The following is a 13319-nucleotide window of genomic DNA, read 5'->3' as shown; positions in this document are numbered from 1 at the left end:
AGGCAGGATCATTGTTTGAGCCCAAGGGTTGGAGGCTGCTATGAGCTATGATGACACCACTATACTCTAGCCCAGATACCAGAGTGAGAGCTTGTCTCAAAACAAAACAAAAACAACAAGCAACATTATCTTTGTTTTTTAGACAGAGTCTGACTCTGTTGCCCAGACTAGAGTGCCATGGTATCAGTCTAGCTCACAGCAACCTTGAACTCCTGGCCTTAGCCTCCTGAGTAGATGGTACTATGCCACTAATCCACAGATAGTTTTTCTCTTTTTAGTAGAGACAAGGTCTCATTCTTGCTCAGGCTGGCCTTGAACTCATGAACTCAAGTGATCCTCCCCCCTTGGTCTCCCAGAGTGCTAGTGCCCAGGAAACACTACCTTAAAAATGCATTTTTAAGGAATGCATGTTTTTTGCTTTTGCAAAAAAACAAAGAGTAGCAAGAAAGCAATGCTCCTGTAAGTAAGGGCGGCACTACCTTTGCAGTAGAAACACAATGCTGGTTTCTCTGGAACTGGAAGGTGATGTCCTCTGTGACAACACACTGAGGTGAACGTGTGTCTCCCTGCACTTTTCATCAGTTATGTTTCAAGCTAATGAACAGTTATGCTCCCAGGGCAGCGCCTGTGGCTCAAAGGAGTAGGGCGCCAGCCCCATATACCAGAGGTGGTGGGTTCAAACACAGCCCCGGCCAAAAAAAGTTATGCTGCCATACTCCAGGCAGGGAAGATGGTGGCTTGGGCCAGAGCAGCTGTACAGGCAGGAAGACAGTGGTGTCCTCTGCAGGTGGATGGCAGGCTTGCTGACAGAGTGGTTGTGGTCTGTGAGGAGAAACAAGAATGGTTCCAGGTTTGTGACCCAAAAAACTGAGTAAACAAACAATGATACACGAGGATGAAAGGGGAAGGAACAGGTTAGAGGGCAAACCATGAGTTCTGATTTACACATATATCAAGGTGGAGATGTCCAGCATATAGACAAAACAAAGATGAAAGGCAGGTGGCTGGAGAAATGAGTCTGAAGCTCAAGGGAAAGATTAACATTGGAGGTATAAATCTGAAAGTTATTTACATCAAATATACGTAACCCCTAGGGACTGGCTGGGCCCCTCTAAAGCAGTATTTCCTGGGAAACATATGGAAATACAGGACACTATTTTTCGGCATCCACAGTTACTGGAGAGTGCTCCTGCCATGTAGTAGGAAAAAGCCAGTAATGCTCAACATCCCACCTACGCAAATTATTTCACAGACAATGCCAATAACATGTTGGGAAACCCGGACCCAGAAACAAGCAAAGGTCCAGCAGATAGCCAAGCACCAGCACCAAAGTGTGCTGAGAAGGGGGAAAGAGAGACAGCAAGACAGCAAAGTAGGACAAACCAGAGTGCTGACGCCAGAAGCCAAGTGCCTTCAAAGAGGGAGGCATCAAAGGTGAAGGAGGTCAAGTGTCACGAAGGCTAAGACCCTGGATTTCACAGGACACACCTAGGCAGTCTCCCTTTGTATCTCTTCACAGGGAGCAGACTGAGAGAAATAACCAAAGAACCCAATTGTCAGGCTTTATACACCCAATCATCTGAAATCTAGTCCTGCTTTTGTGTCTAAAGTCAAATCACCTAATTATAAGAAAAAAAGTAGCAGGTTTAGGCAGATGGTTTTTAAACTGTTAAATGGGCAGGGGTAGAGAAAATGCAATGTTAGTGGAAAACACAGTAGGTGCCTAAGAACAAAACACAGAGGTGTTCCACTAAGGGCTGTTGTGGGACCTAGAGGAGGAGCTTGTGCCAAAAAGAGCTGGCTGTTCTTCATTTGGAGTTCCCCTCAGGGACGTCCTGTGACACCCCCTCAGGGAGAGGGAAAGAGTGCAACTGCAGTCAGGACCTGCTTGCTCCCTTCCAGGAGGCTCCACAGCCCTCCACAGTCCGCAAAGAGCTGCAGCAAGCTGAGGGCATCGAGGGGGCGCTTCCACTAAGGCACTTTCTTCTACAACATACAGGCAAAACCACAGTTTCATATGTCCACTGGTAAAAACAAGTGCAAAAATGAGACAGAACTTAGTATCAGAGAAATTTTTTCTTTTTTTAAACATTTGCTCTTTATTGTGTTGTATGAAGTACCTATGTAATTCAAGTATGTACTGTGCTAAAACCCATTTCCAAAGAACATTACATGGTGTAGCCCACAGTCTCTGCAGAAGCATCAGAAGTAAACTGTGCCTTTATGCTTTATAATCCATTATTGGCTGCTGTTAGAAGGATGATAACAGATGAAGAAAAAATATATAAAGCTATGTATGAATACACTTTTCCAAACACACACATACACAGCTTACAATGGAACCCCAAAGGAAAACAAGTCAAATGACCACATCTTATTATCTATAAAATACAGACTGCAATAAAAAGCCAAAGGCACGTAAAAATATATTTTAACTTTAAAAATAACTTAGTTACAGTAATACTTTGCTTGTGTCTTACCAGCATGTAGCAGACAGTCAAAATTTTGTGATATAGATAAAACACATAGGGATACATAAGAACTACAAGAAAATTCCCCAAACCCACAAAGTTGTTCAAATGTGAAAACAGAGAAAAGCTTTAACACTGAAGAATTCCCCCTGGTGAGCCCAAACCATTAAGATAGAAAAGAGTCTAGAAAAAAGGCCTCAGTGTTAAATAAATTTTGACCTCCTCTTGCTCAGAAAGCATGGGAGTGTCGTGAAGTTCTGTAAAGTACCTTAATGTGACGGGTCCAGCCCTTCATAGCCAGTGCTAATCCCGACCAACCCAGCTTTCTTACGTGTCTGCAAACAACCAAAAGTGAGCTGATCTGCCGAAAATGGGTTCTGACTCACTTCCTCTTTTTGCCAGGGCGGTTTTATTTTTTTCTGAACTGTTTGTGCAAACAGGCAAAAAAAAATTTTTGCCTTTTTTGTTGTTGTTATTGTTGCAGTTTGGGCCGGGCCAGGCTCGAACCGGCCACCCTTGGTATATGGGGCTGGCGCCCTACTCACTGAGCCACAGGTGCCGCCCGTAAATAAAATATTTTGTACGAACATTATTTTAGAAAACCCATCACACAACTGCAAACAGTCCACAAAGCCCTTCTTTCAACTGTGCAACTATGGTTACTCTAGCTTCATTTTTGTTGTTGTCTGATGCTTTTTATCAGAGAAGAGCTGGCATCCTGTTACTTATTATTATTTTTTTTTGTGGGTTTTTTTTTTTTTTTTAGAGACAGAGTCTCACTTTGTCGCCCTTGGTAGAGTGCTGTGGTGTCATAGCTCACAGCAACCTCCAGCTCTTGGGCTTAGGCGATTCTCCTGCCTCAGCCTCCCAAGTAGCTGGGACCACAGGCGCCTGGCACAACACCCAGCTATTGTTTTTAAATTGCAATTTGGCTGGGGCTGGGTTTAAACCCGCCACCCTCGGTATATGGGGCCAGCGCCCTACTCACTGAGCCACAGGCACCACCCCTGTTACTTATTTTTATCCAGGTCATTCAGCACCTAATCCAAAAGTGGGGGCCCAAAGTCGAGCTGCAGGGAGAAGAGGGACCCTGTGAGATCAGAGAGCGACTCCTCTGACTTAGTCTTTCCCTTGACCAGCTCACACGGGGCAGGATGGTCAAACATGTCCTGTGCAGGCCAGTCGCAGTAGTTCTGACAGGCTGGAGGCATGGCTGTCCCTGCCCTGGCTGGACTGAAGAGGCAGAACCACTGGAGCCCCATAGGGTGTCTCCTTGGAGGACTCTCCCTCTCTCCAGCAGACTGCTCTTCTCCTGAGCTTTCTCCTCCATGACGGGCTCACAGCTAAGCTTGGGTAGCTTTGCAGGCCTGAAGGACTCCTGTTTAGAACTAAACATCATCAGTGACAATAAAGGCAGCATGAGAGCTTGGGACTCTCCGATGGTCAGGAGGGAGATGGCATTTCTGAGTACTGGAGAGGGCGTTTCTGAGAACACACAGTCTGAAGTGCTGTTGGCCTGGAAGAACTCGTTATGTCCAGGGAACTGGCCCATGCATGCTTTCTCCTGGTTCCCAGGTAAAAGCTCATAGTTCCCCTGAAGGAAAGAAATATCTCCAAAAACATCGAGCTAGCCTTCTTTGCCGATGTGAATGGTGTGGTGAAAGTTTCCAAGGGGAGGACTGATCATATTAGGAGACAAAATGTCCCTCAGTTTAAATTTCTTTCCTTTCTTGTTATTGGCCACTTTCAGATAAGTTGGGGTCTTGGCTGGCATCTTGGAATTTGAGAATTATCTGTTTCACAAGAGGGAAAAAGGGGCCACTTTCTTCACAGTTGTTATATATGTTTCTGAAAAATCCTGTTTGATAGGAACCATCACATAATTTTTCTCAAGTGGCTTCAGAATTGGCTCTGCAATGAGATGGGGTCTAAAAGACTTTCCTGTGGTTACAGCCAAGTGGGGCTTCCCAGACAGTTGGTTACATCATCCAGCCCCTTCCACAAGGAGAATCCCAGACGCTGCCCCAAAGCCTCCCACAGGCGCGCGCAGATCTAGCCAGGTCGGCCACAGCGCTGCTCACAGCGTCATCCACTTCGAGGAGAAGGCACCCCAGGATGGCCCCCCTGCTTGGGCCCCACCACCATGCTCCTGCCCTCTCTGACCTCCGTGAGTGAGACTCCTATCAGAGAAATTTTCAAAGAACACTCCTGGCCACTGATTCCTTGAGAATGCTAATTGTTAAAAAACAAAATGAAATTTAACCATAGACCCAGCAATCCCATTCCTAGGGATCTATCCCACAGTTACACTGGTAAAAATAAGAGAGACATTTGCATAGGGCCATTTACTTCAGTATTATTTGTAATAGCAAGAAACTGGGATAGACCCAAATGTCTCTCAGTAGGGGACCAAATTATGATATATTTACCAATGGAGGACTTTGCAGGTATAAATATCTCTATGTATTAGTGTAGAATGAACTCTGGGACATATTACATGAAAAAAGCAGAGATAAGAAAAGTGTCTAACTAGCATCTTTAAAGAAGTAATAATAATTAAATGAGATCGTTAGACTTATGGCTTCCAGATTCACCATTTTTAGTGAATTTAACCACTCACTTAAATGAGTCAAATATGCAGCTTCAAGGTGAAGATCTACTTATTAATACCAAGTTTTAAACTGTAACAGCTTCCAAATTAAACTGAAATTATGGCAAGCTCAAATTAGGGCAAACAGTTTTATGCATTTCCACCCTAAACGTTGGCTAAACACAGTCCTGTAAACAGCAAAAAACATGCAGCCTTGCTTTTTGATTTGATACAAGAATTTGAAAACAGATTTTAAAATTTCTGAGAAAATGGGCTCAAGCCCCCCCTTAGCTCAGTGGCTGGGGCACCAGTCACATGCACCAGGGGTGGCGGGTTTGAACCTGGCCCAGACCTGCTGAACAACAATGACAACTACAACAACAAAAAAAAAAGCTGGGAGTTGTGCGGGAACCTATTGTCCCAGCTGCTTGGGAGGCTGAGACAAGAGAATCTCATGAGCCCAGGAGTTTGAGGTTGCTGTGAGCTGTGACGCCACCGCACTCTGCCAAGGGTGACAGAGTAACACTGTCTCAAAAAAAATAATAATTTTTTTCTGGGAAAATAATATTTTGGTGTATCTGTAACTCCATTTCAGTTGACATAAATATGTTACCTGCCAGTTTTCAAATGGAATGAATAGAGCTGCAATCTAACATCAAATTTTTTTTTTTTTTTTGAGACAGAGTCTCACTGGGTCACCCCTAGAATGATGCTGTGGTGTCAGAGCTCACAACAACCTCCAACGCTTGGGCTTAAGTGATTCTCTTGGCTCAGCCTCCCAAGTAGCTGGGAATACAGGCACCCGCCACAATGCCTGGCTGTTTTTTGGTTGTAGTTGTCACTGTTGTTTGGCAGGCCCAGGCCAAGTTCGAACCCGCCAGCCTCGGTGTATGTGGCCGGCGTCGAGGTAAGCTACAGGCACCAAGCCCTGACATTCAATTTGAAAAAAACAATTTGCTCATGTCTCTTAACTAGAATTCTTTTTTTCTTTTCAAGACAGAGTCTGACTATGTGGCCCTAGGTAGAGTGCTGTAGCATCACAGCTCACAGCAACCTCCAACTCCTAGGCTCAAGTTATTCTTTTACCTCAGCCTCCCAAGTAGCTGGGACTACAGGTGCCTGCCATAATGCCTGGCTTTTTTTTTTTTTTTTTTTTTTGCAGTTTTTGGCTGGGGCTGGGTTTGAACCCCCCACCTCCAGCATATGGGGCCAGCGCCCTACTCCTTTGAGCCACAGAGGCCGCCCTGCCCGGCTATTTTTTGGTTGCAGCCCTCATTGTTGTTTGGCAGGCCCGGGCTGGATTTGAACCCATCAACTTAGGTGTATGTGGCTGACACCTTAGCTGCTTGAGCCACAGGCGCTGAGCCTCTTTACTAGAATTCCCCAGAGACAAATGTCCCTCACTTGGCAATCACATCTTATTCTTATCTTCGCTCTTTGGCAGCACCCACATTTTCGAGCAACTACTTTCCTGAATGAAGTACCTTAAGAGTAAAATTAGAACCAAAACATCTGATGAGCACCTTGAGAACTGAGAATTGTAGCTACTTCCATCGAACCAGGTACTGATGCATTAGTTTCTCAGACATGTCACATATCCCACTAGTTTTATGTTGCCCACTTTCCTTTTGCTTTTATTATTGTTATTATTATTTGAGACAGTCTGACTATGTTGCCTTCGGTAGAGTGCCGTGGTGTCCTAGCTCACAGCAACCTCTAACTCTTGGGCTTAGGCAATTTTCTTGCCTCAGCATCCCAAGTAACTGGTACTACAGGCGACCACCACAACACCTGGCTGTTTTTTGTTGTTGTTTTTTTTTTGGTTGCAGTTGTTATTGTTATTTGCAGGCCAGGACCAGGTTCAAACCTGCCAGCCTCAGTGTATGTGGCCAGCGCCCTATTCACTGAGCTACAGGCACCAAGCCTTCTTTTGCTTGTATAATAAAAAATATTTTTTGGCTTGGTGGCTGTAGCACAGTAGTTAACGTACGGCACCAGCCACATACACCAAAGCTGATAGGTTTGAACCCGGCCTGGGACAACTAAAAAACAACAATGATGGGGCGGCACCTGTGGCTCAAGGAGTAGGGCACCGGTCCCATATGCTGGAGGTGGCGGGTTCAAACCCAGCCCTGGCCAAAAAAAAAAAAAAAAAAAAAAAAAAACAATGACAACTGACTGCAACAAAAAATAGCCGGGCGTTGTGGTGGGCGCCTATAGTCCCAGCTACTTGGGAGGCTGAGGCAAGAGAGTCACTTAAACCCAAGAGCTGGAGGTTGCTGTGAGCTGTGATGGCACAGCACTCTACCGAGGGCGACAAAGTAAGACTCTTGACTCTAAGAAAAACATCAATACTTAGATATGTACATTTTCTGTATTAGTGCCTGCAAATCTGGGACCTGTTCAGTGTTTAAAAAAACTCTCTGGATGAGCTGCTGCTTAATTAGGATTATTATATGAGGACTTTTGGGCTTACCTGTGGTAGCAGATATTATGTTATGCAGAGACTTGTTTTTTTTTTGCTCATCAGCTTTTGTTATAGTTTGTGCTATTTAATGTGTGGCTCAAGATACCTCTTCTTCCAGTGTGGCCCAGAGAAGCCAAGAGGTTTGACAACCCTGGCTTCAAATTATTCTAAACAGTGACGTCGCTGTGTGCCATGGTTCACACCTATAAACCTAGCACTCTAAGAGGCCAAGGTGGGTGGATTGCTTGAGCTCAGGAGTTCCAGACCAGCCTGAGACAGAGCAAGATCCCATCTTTTTTTTTTTTTTTTTTTTTTTTAGACAGAGTCTCACTTTGTCCCCCTCAGTAGAGTGCTGCACAGCTCACAGCAACCTCCAGCTCTTGGGCTTAGGCGATTCTCTTGCCTCACCCTCCCGAGTAGCTGGGATTACAGGTGTCCGCCACAACACCCAGCTATTTGTTTTTTGTTGTTGTTGCAGTTTGGCTGGGGCCGGGATTGAACCCTCAGTATATGGGTCGGTGCCCTACTCACTGAGCCACAAGTGCCGCCCTCCCATCTTTTTTTTGTTTTTTTGAGACAGAGTCTCAAGCTGTCGCCCAAGCCAGGCTTTGTGGCAGGCGCCTGTAGTCACAGCTACTCAGGAGGCTGAGGCAAGAGAATCGCCTAAGCCCAAAAGGTGGGTTGCTGTGAGCTGTGACGCAATAGCACTCTATGGAGGGCGATAAAGTTTCCTTCTCTATAAAAATGAGAAAATACCTGCTCACGGTCTAAAAAAATGATTTATACAAAATTCAGAAGAACAGTAACTTCTGATGATAGTGGCAGAAGCACAAAGAATTCTAAGTTACTAAAAAAGAATATTAAATTACAGCTAATATTCAAATGGACATACTTATTTTGTTATTAATCTGAACATACACCTTTTATGTACTTTTACAGTATACTTCACAATAAAAAAATTTTTTTTTAACTAAAAAGAGGCAATTACAGGGAAAGCAGATAGTCACAGGAAGGACAGAGTGAGTCTGGCAGCTAAGGGAGGGCTGCTCCCTGAAGAGCACAGGTGCAGGAATGAAGCCAGCCTGGGAAGAGAACTGTCATCACACCCAGGGTTAGGGGACGACCCTAAGACTAGAGAGGATGTGATGCCAGGGCAAAGCATGAGAGCCTTACTGGCCACTGTGAGGTCCCAGAGTTTGTGGTCTCAGAGGGTCCTGAGAAAAACAGCATGAACTCTCTGCTGTGTGGAGAACAGGAGGCAGCAGGAAGCTAGGCCAGAGCTGACAGTGACCAGAGTGAGCATGGAGTAGTAGGCTGGCACATAATTTACAGAGAGGGTAACAGATCACATGTGGATATCAAAGAAAGTGAGGTGTCAAGGACATTCTCAAGTTTTTAGCCCAAATAACTGGAAGAATGAAGCTGAAGGAGCAACAACAGTGGGGAAGACTTCGAGACACTTTGGTTTCAAGCTCTCATTACATACTGTGCTAGGTTAAATAGCGTCCCCTCACAATTCACATCCAACCAGAATCTGTGCATATGACCTTATTTGGAGATGGGGTCTTTGCAGATGTAATAAAGTTGAAAATAGATCACACCAATCCAGTGGTTCCTAAACCAATGACTGTAGAATGGGGACTTCTCAAGTCATTACTTGATCCAATTTTTTAAAAAGAGACAAGGTCTTCCTCCGTCCACCCAGGCTGGAGTACAGTAGGGCCATGGTAACTCATGGAAGCCTGGAACTTCTGGGCTCAAGCAATCCTCCCATGTTAGCCTCCCAAAGTGCCGGCATTACAAGTACATGCCACTGTGTCCAGCCTCTAGGTTTCTACTCCTACCACCTCTGAATTTCAGCTGTTCTATGACTGATTTCCCCAATAAAATAAAAAGAGGGAAATTTGTACACCAATACACACAGAGGGAAGTTGGCCAGGTGAAGATGGATGCAGAGGCTGAGTTATGGTACCACAAACCAGTGACCTCCACAGAACACCAAGGACTGCCAGCAGCCACCAGAAGCTGGAATAGGCAAGGCAGGCTTCTCCCTAGAACCCTCAGATGGAGAACAGTCCTGCCAACACCCTGGTTTCAGACTCTAGCCTCCAGAGTTGTGAGAAAATAAATTTCTGTTGCATTAAATCGCCAGGGTGGCACACAAATGATAGCCCCAGGACACGCTCACCTGGTCCACTCCTGGGAAAGGCTGGATGACATGTAAAAATAAAACACCAAGAGAGTTTGGACACAATTTTAAGAGGGAGTTTACCTAACAAATACAATCAGCATAACCTAATTCTTTGTACCCTCAATGAATCCCAAATGATTAAAAAATAAAATTGGGGGTGGCACCTGTGGCTCAGTGAGCAGGGCGCCGGCCCCATATGCCGAGGGTGGCGGATTCAAACCCAGCCCCGGCCAAACTGCAACAAAAAAAAAAAAAATAGCCGGGCGTTGTGGCGGGCGCATGTAGTCCCACCTACTCGGGAGGCTGAGGCAGGAGAATCACCTAAGCCCAGGAGTTGGAGGTTGCTGTGAGCTGTGTGATGCCACGGCACTCTACAGAGGGCAATAAAGTGAAACTCTGTCTCTACAAAAAAAAAATTAATTGGGGTTCTTTACTGGTTCTCCTTTTTTCCCAGTTGTTTGAACCCAGGCAAATCATTTTGCCTGTTACTCATTTACCTGCAAAATCTATAAAATTGGGGGCCCTGAACAGAATCATACTCAAGGTCCTGCCACCTCTAAATTTCTGTTCTATAATTTCACCAATAAAATAAAGTGTGTGTGAATAACCATGTTCTAAACGGAAGTGGCTTCTGTAAAGTCTACCTTTAAAATACATCAGGAGGACAAACTAGTGAAAAGACAAGACAAGAAACACTGACTGGTTGGCCAGGCGTGGTAGTGCACACCTACAATCCCAGCACTCTGGTTGGCCGGGCACAGTGGCTCACACCTGTAATCCCAGCACTCTGGGAAGCCAAGCTCACTGCCTGAGCTCGGGAGTTTGAAACCAGCCTGAACCAAAGACCCCTTCTCTACTAAAAACAGAAAAACTAGCCAGGAGTTGTGGCGGGCACCTGAAGTCCCAGCTAGTCAGGAGGTGGCAAGAGGATGGCTTCAGCCCAGGAGTTTGAAGCTGTAAGCTACAATACCACGGCACTTTACCCAGGGCAACAGAGTGAGACTCTGTCTTAAATAAATAAATAAATAAATACTGACTGGAATTTCATCACATTACTAAAATACAGAGGAAAATCCCCTTTAAAAACTAGTGTAGGGCGGCGCCTGTGGCTCAGTCGGTAAGGCTCCGGCCCCATATACCGAGGGTGGCGGGTTCAAACCCAGCCCTGGCTGAACTGCAACCAAAAAATAGCTGGGCATTGTGGCGGGCGCCTGTAGTCCCAGCTACTCGGGAGGCTGAGGCAAGAGAATCACTTAAGCCCAGGAGTTGGAGGTTGCTGTGAGCTGTGTGATGCCATGGCACTCTACCAAGGGCCATAAAGTGAGACTCTGTCTCTACAAAAAAAAAAACTAGTGTAGAATCCATCCTATCGCTGCTGCAACAAATTACCACAAACTCAGTGGCTTAAACCATAACCATTGATGATCTTATGGTTTCCATGTGTCAGAAGTCTGAGCACAGCCTGGACTAGCTAGCTCTCTGAGGCTCACAAGGCCAAAATCAAAGGGTTAGCAGGTGTTGCTGCTTCAAGCTCATTGAGGTTGTTTGGCAGAACTTAGTTCCATGTGGCTGCAGGACTGTGGCTCTGGCCGTTCTCAACTTTCTGATGCAATCTGACTTCTTTAGCCCTTCTTCTATCTTCATAGCCGACTGTGGCAAGGTGACATCCTTGTCACACCTGAAATCTCTCTGACCCCCTCTCCTACCTTCACATCCTGCTTTTGGGCCTCATGGGATGATTAGATCCACCCCAATGATCTCCCTCTCTTAAAGTCAGCTGATTAGTAACCTTAATTACATTTCCAAAGTCCCTCCAAGCAGTACTGATGTTTGCATAACCAGGGCACTGAGATCTTAGGGAGACATCTTTAGAGTACTCTAAAATACACGTTAACCTATAAAAACACAAAATACACTTCGTGATACAACTTCACCCATTATTTAGATTTTATTACTGCAATAATTGACAATATGGTTTTAATAATGGATGAAGCTTTAGAAAAGATAGTAAAACAAGGAAAAAAAACTTTACTGATGCAAATATCCTTAGGAAATACAAGTTGAAGAAAGCAAAGACTGGCCTGAAGCAGCAGCCAGAACTTAACATCCTATGAAGGGGCTTAATAGTTTCCTTCTCTATAAAAATGAGAATATACCTGCTCGCGGTCTAGAAACAAGGCTTAAAAAAAACCTGAAACAGACCAGGATACCAAAACTGATAGGTGTCCACAGGTCTGACCCACCAGCCAGGTTTTATGGGAGACAAAGGTAGGAGCCCCCACATCTAGGACTCTGCTCAGAGACTGAAAGCTGCCAACATCAAGATGGAGATACACCTGCCAAACCCTGACAACTGAAAGTAAGCAAGGCCGTGAAAGAACACAATTAGTTGATAACAGAGACTATCCCAAAGGCTGCCAAAACCACAGCCTTGTGCAAAGATGCTTCTATGAGGACTTCTGCCCAGCACCTGCCTGATCAACCCTAGACTGATGCCACCCTTGGCACTTATTTTATAGTCAAGGATTATTTTAAAACTACTTATATACCCTCATCATTTTACTTAAAATACCTAGCCTTCTCAGCTGGACATCGTGGCAGATGCCTGTAGTCCCAGCTACTTGGGAGGCTGAGGCAGGATAGCTTAAACCCAGGAATTTGAGGTTGTAGTGAGCTAGGCTGATCCCATAGCAGTTTAGCCTGGGTGACAGAGTGAGACTGTCTCCCCCCAATTTAATTAATTTAAAAAGTAATTAAAAATACCCTGCCTTCCTGTACCTCCCTAAATACGCCCATGACCTGTCACAGCCTGCATTTTCCAGATATGCAAATACCCTGCTCATTCCTGAATAAGTTTTTTATTTTTAGAAAGCTTCTCTGTTATTTAGGTTGCCAAGGGTGAACCACCTCCCGATACTGTCTCTCTTAAGTGCATAAACATACAGGTGGTATACCTCATAAACATACGGGTACCCCTCAGAGCTGGCACAGGGTGATTCCAGACCATCACCATAAAGCAAGTATCATGATAAAGCAAGTCACATGAACTTTCTGGTTTTCCAGTATATATTTATACCATGCTATAGTCCAGTAAGTGCTCAATAGCATTATCTCTAAAAACACAATATACTTTAAAAAATTATCTGTGGGTGGCGCCTGTGGCTCAAAGGAGTAAGGCGCCAGCCCCATATGCCGGAGGTGGTGGGTTCAAACCTAGCCACGGCCAAAAACTGCAAAAAAAAAAAAAAATTATTTGCCAAAATTATGGTAACATTTTACTGAGACCTCAGCAAGTCATAATCATTGGTGGAGGGTCTCACCTCTATACTGATGGCTGCTGACTGATCAGGGTGGTGGCTCCTGCAGGGTGGTGTGGCAGTGGCACAATCGTAGCCCCTGATACCCTCAAACTCTTGGTCTGAAGCAATCCTTCTGCCTTGGCCTCCCAAAAGCTGAGATGAGGCTCAGCGAATGTGGCACAGTACACAGATGACGCCAGCCACGTACACTGAGGGTGGCGGGTTCGAACCCGACCGGGGCCAACTAAACAACTGCAACAAAAAAATAGCTGGGCATTGTGGCGGGCTGCTGTAGTCCCAA

General features: G+C 45.2%; 1 protein-coding gene and 1 pseudogene across 2 annotated transcripts in view; both read right to left on the bottom strand.

The window, feature by feature from the left end:
- UBE2G2 (ubiquitin conjugating enzyme E2 G2) overlaps window positions 1-13319 on the bottom strand; it is a 50287-nt gene that overhangs the window by 32101 nt on the left and 4867 nt on the right. The gene's annotated exons all lie outside the window — the stretch shown is intronic.
- Window positions 3445-4320, bottom strand: LOC128567625 (cdc42 effector protein 3-like; annotated as a pseudogene).

The sequence above is a fragment of the Nycticebus coucang genome, chromosome 16, assembly GCF_027406575.1.
Source record: "Nycticebus coucang isolate mNycCou1 chromosome 16, mNycCou1.pri, whole genome shotgun sequence".
In the NCBI taxonomy this organism is placed as follows: domain Eukaryota; kingdom Metazoa; phylum Chordata; class Mammalia; order Primates; family Lorisidae; genus Nycticebus; species Nycticebus coucang.
This window is presented reverse-complemented; position numbering and strand designations above follow the sequence as displayed.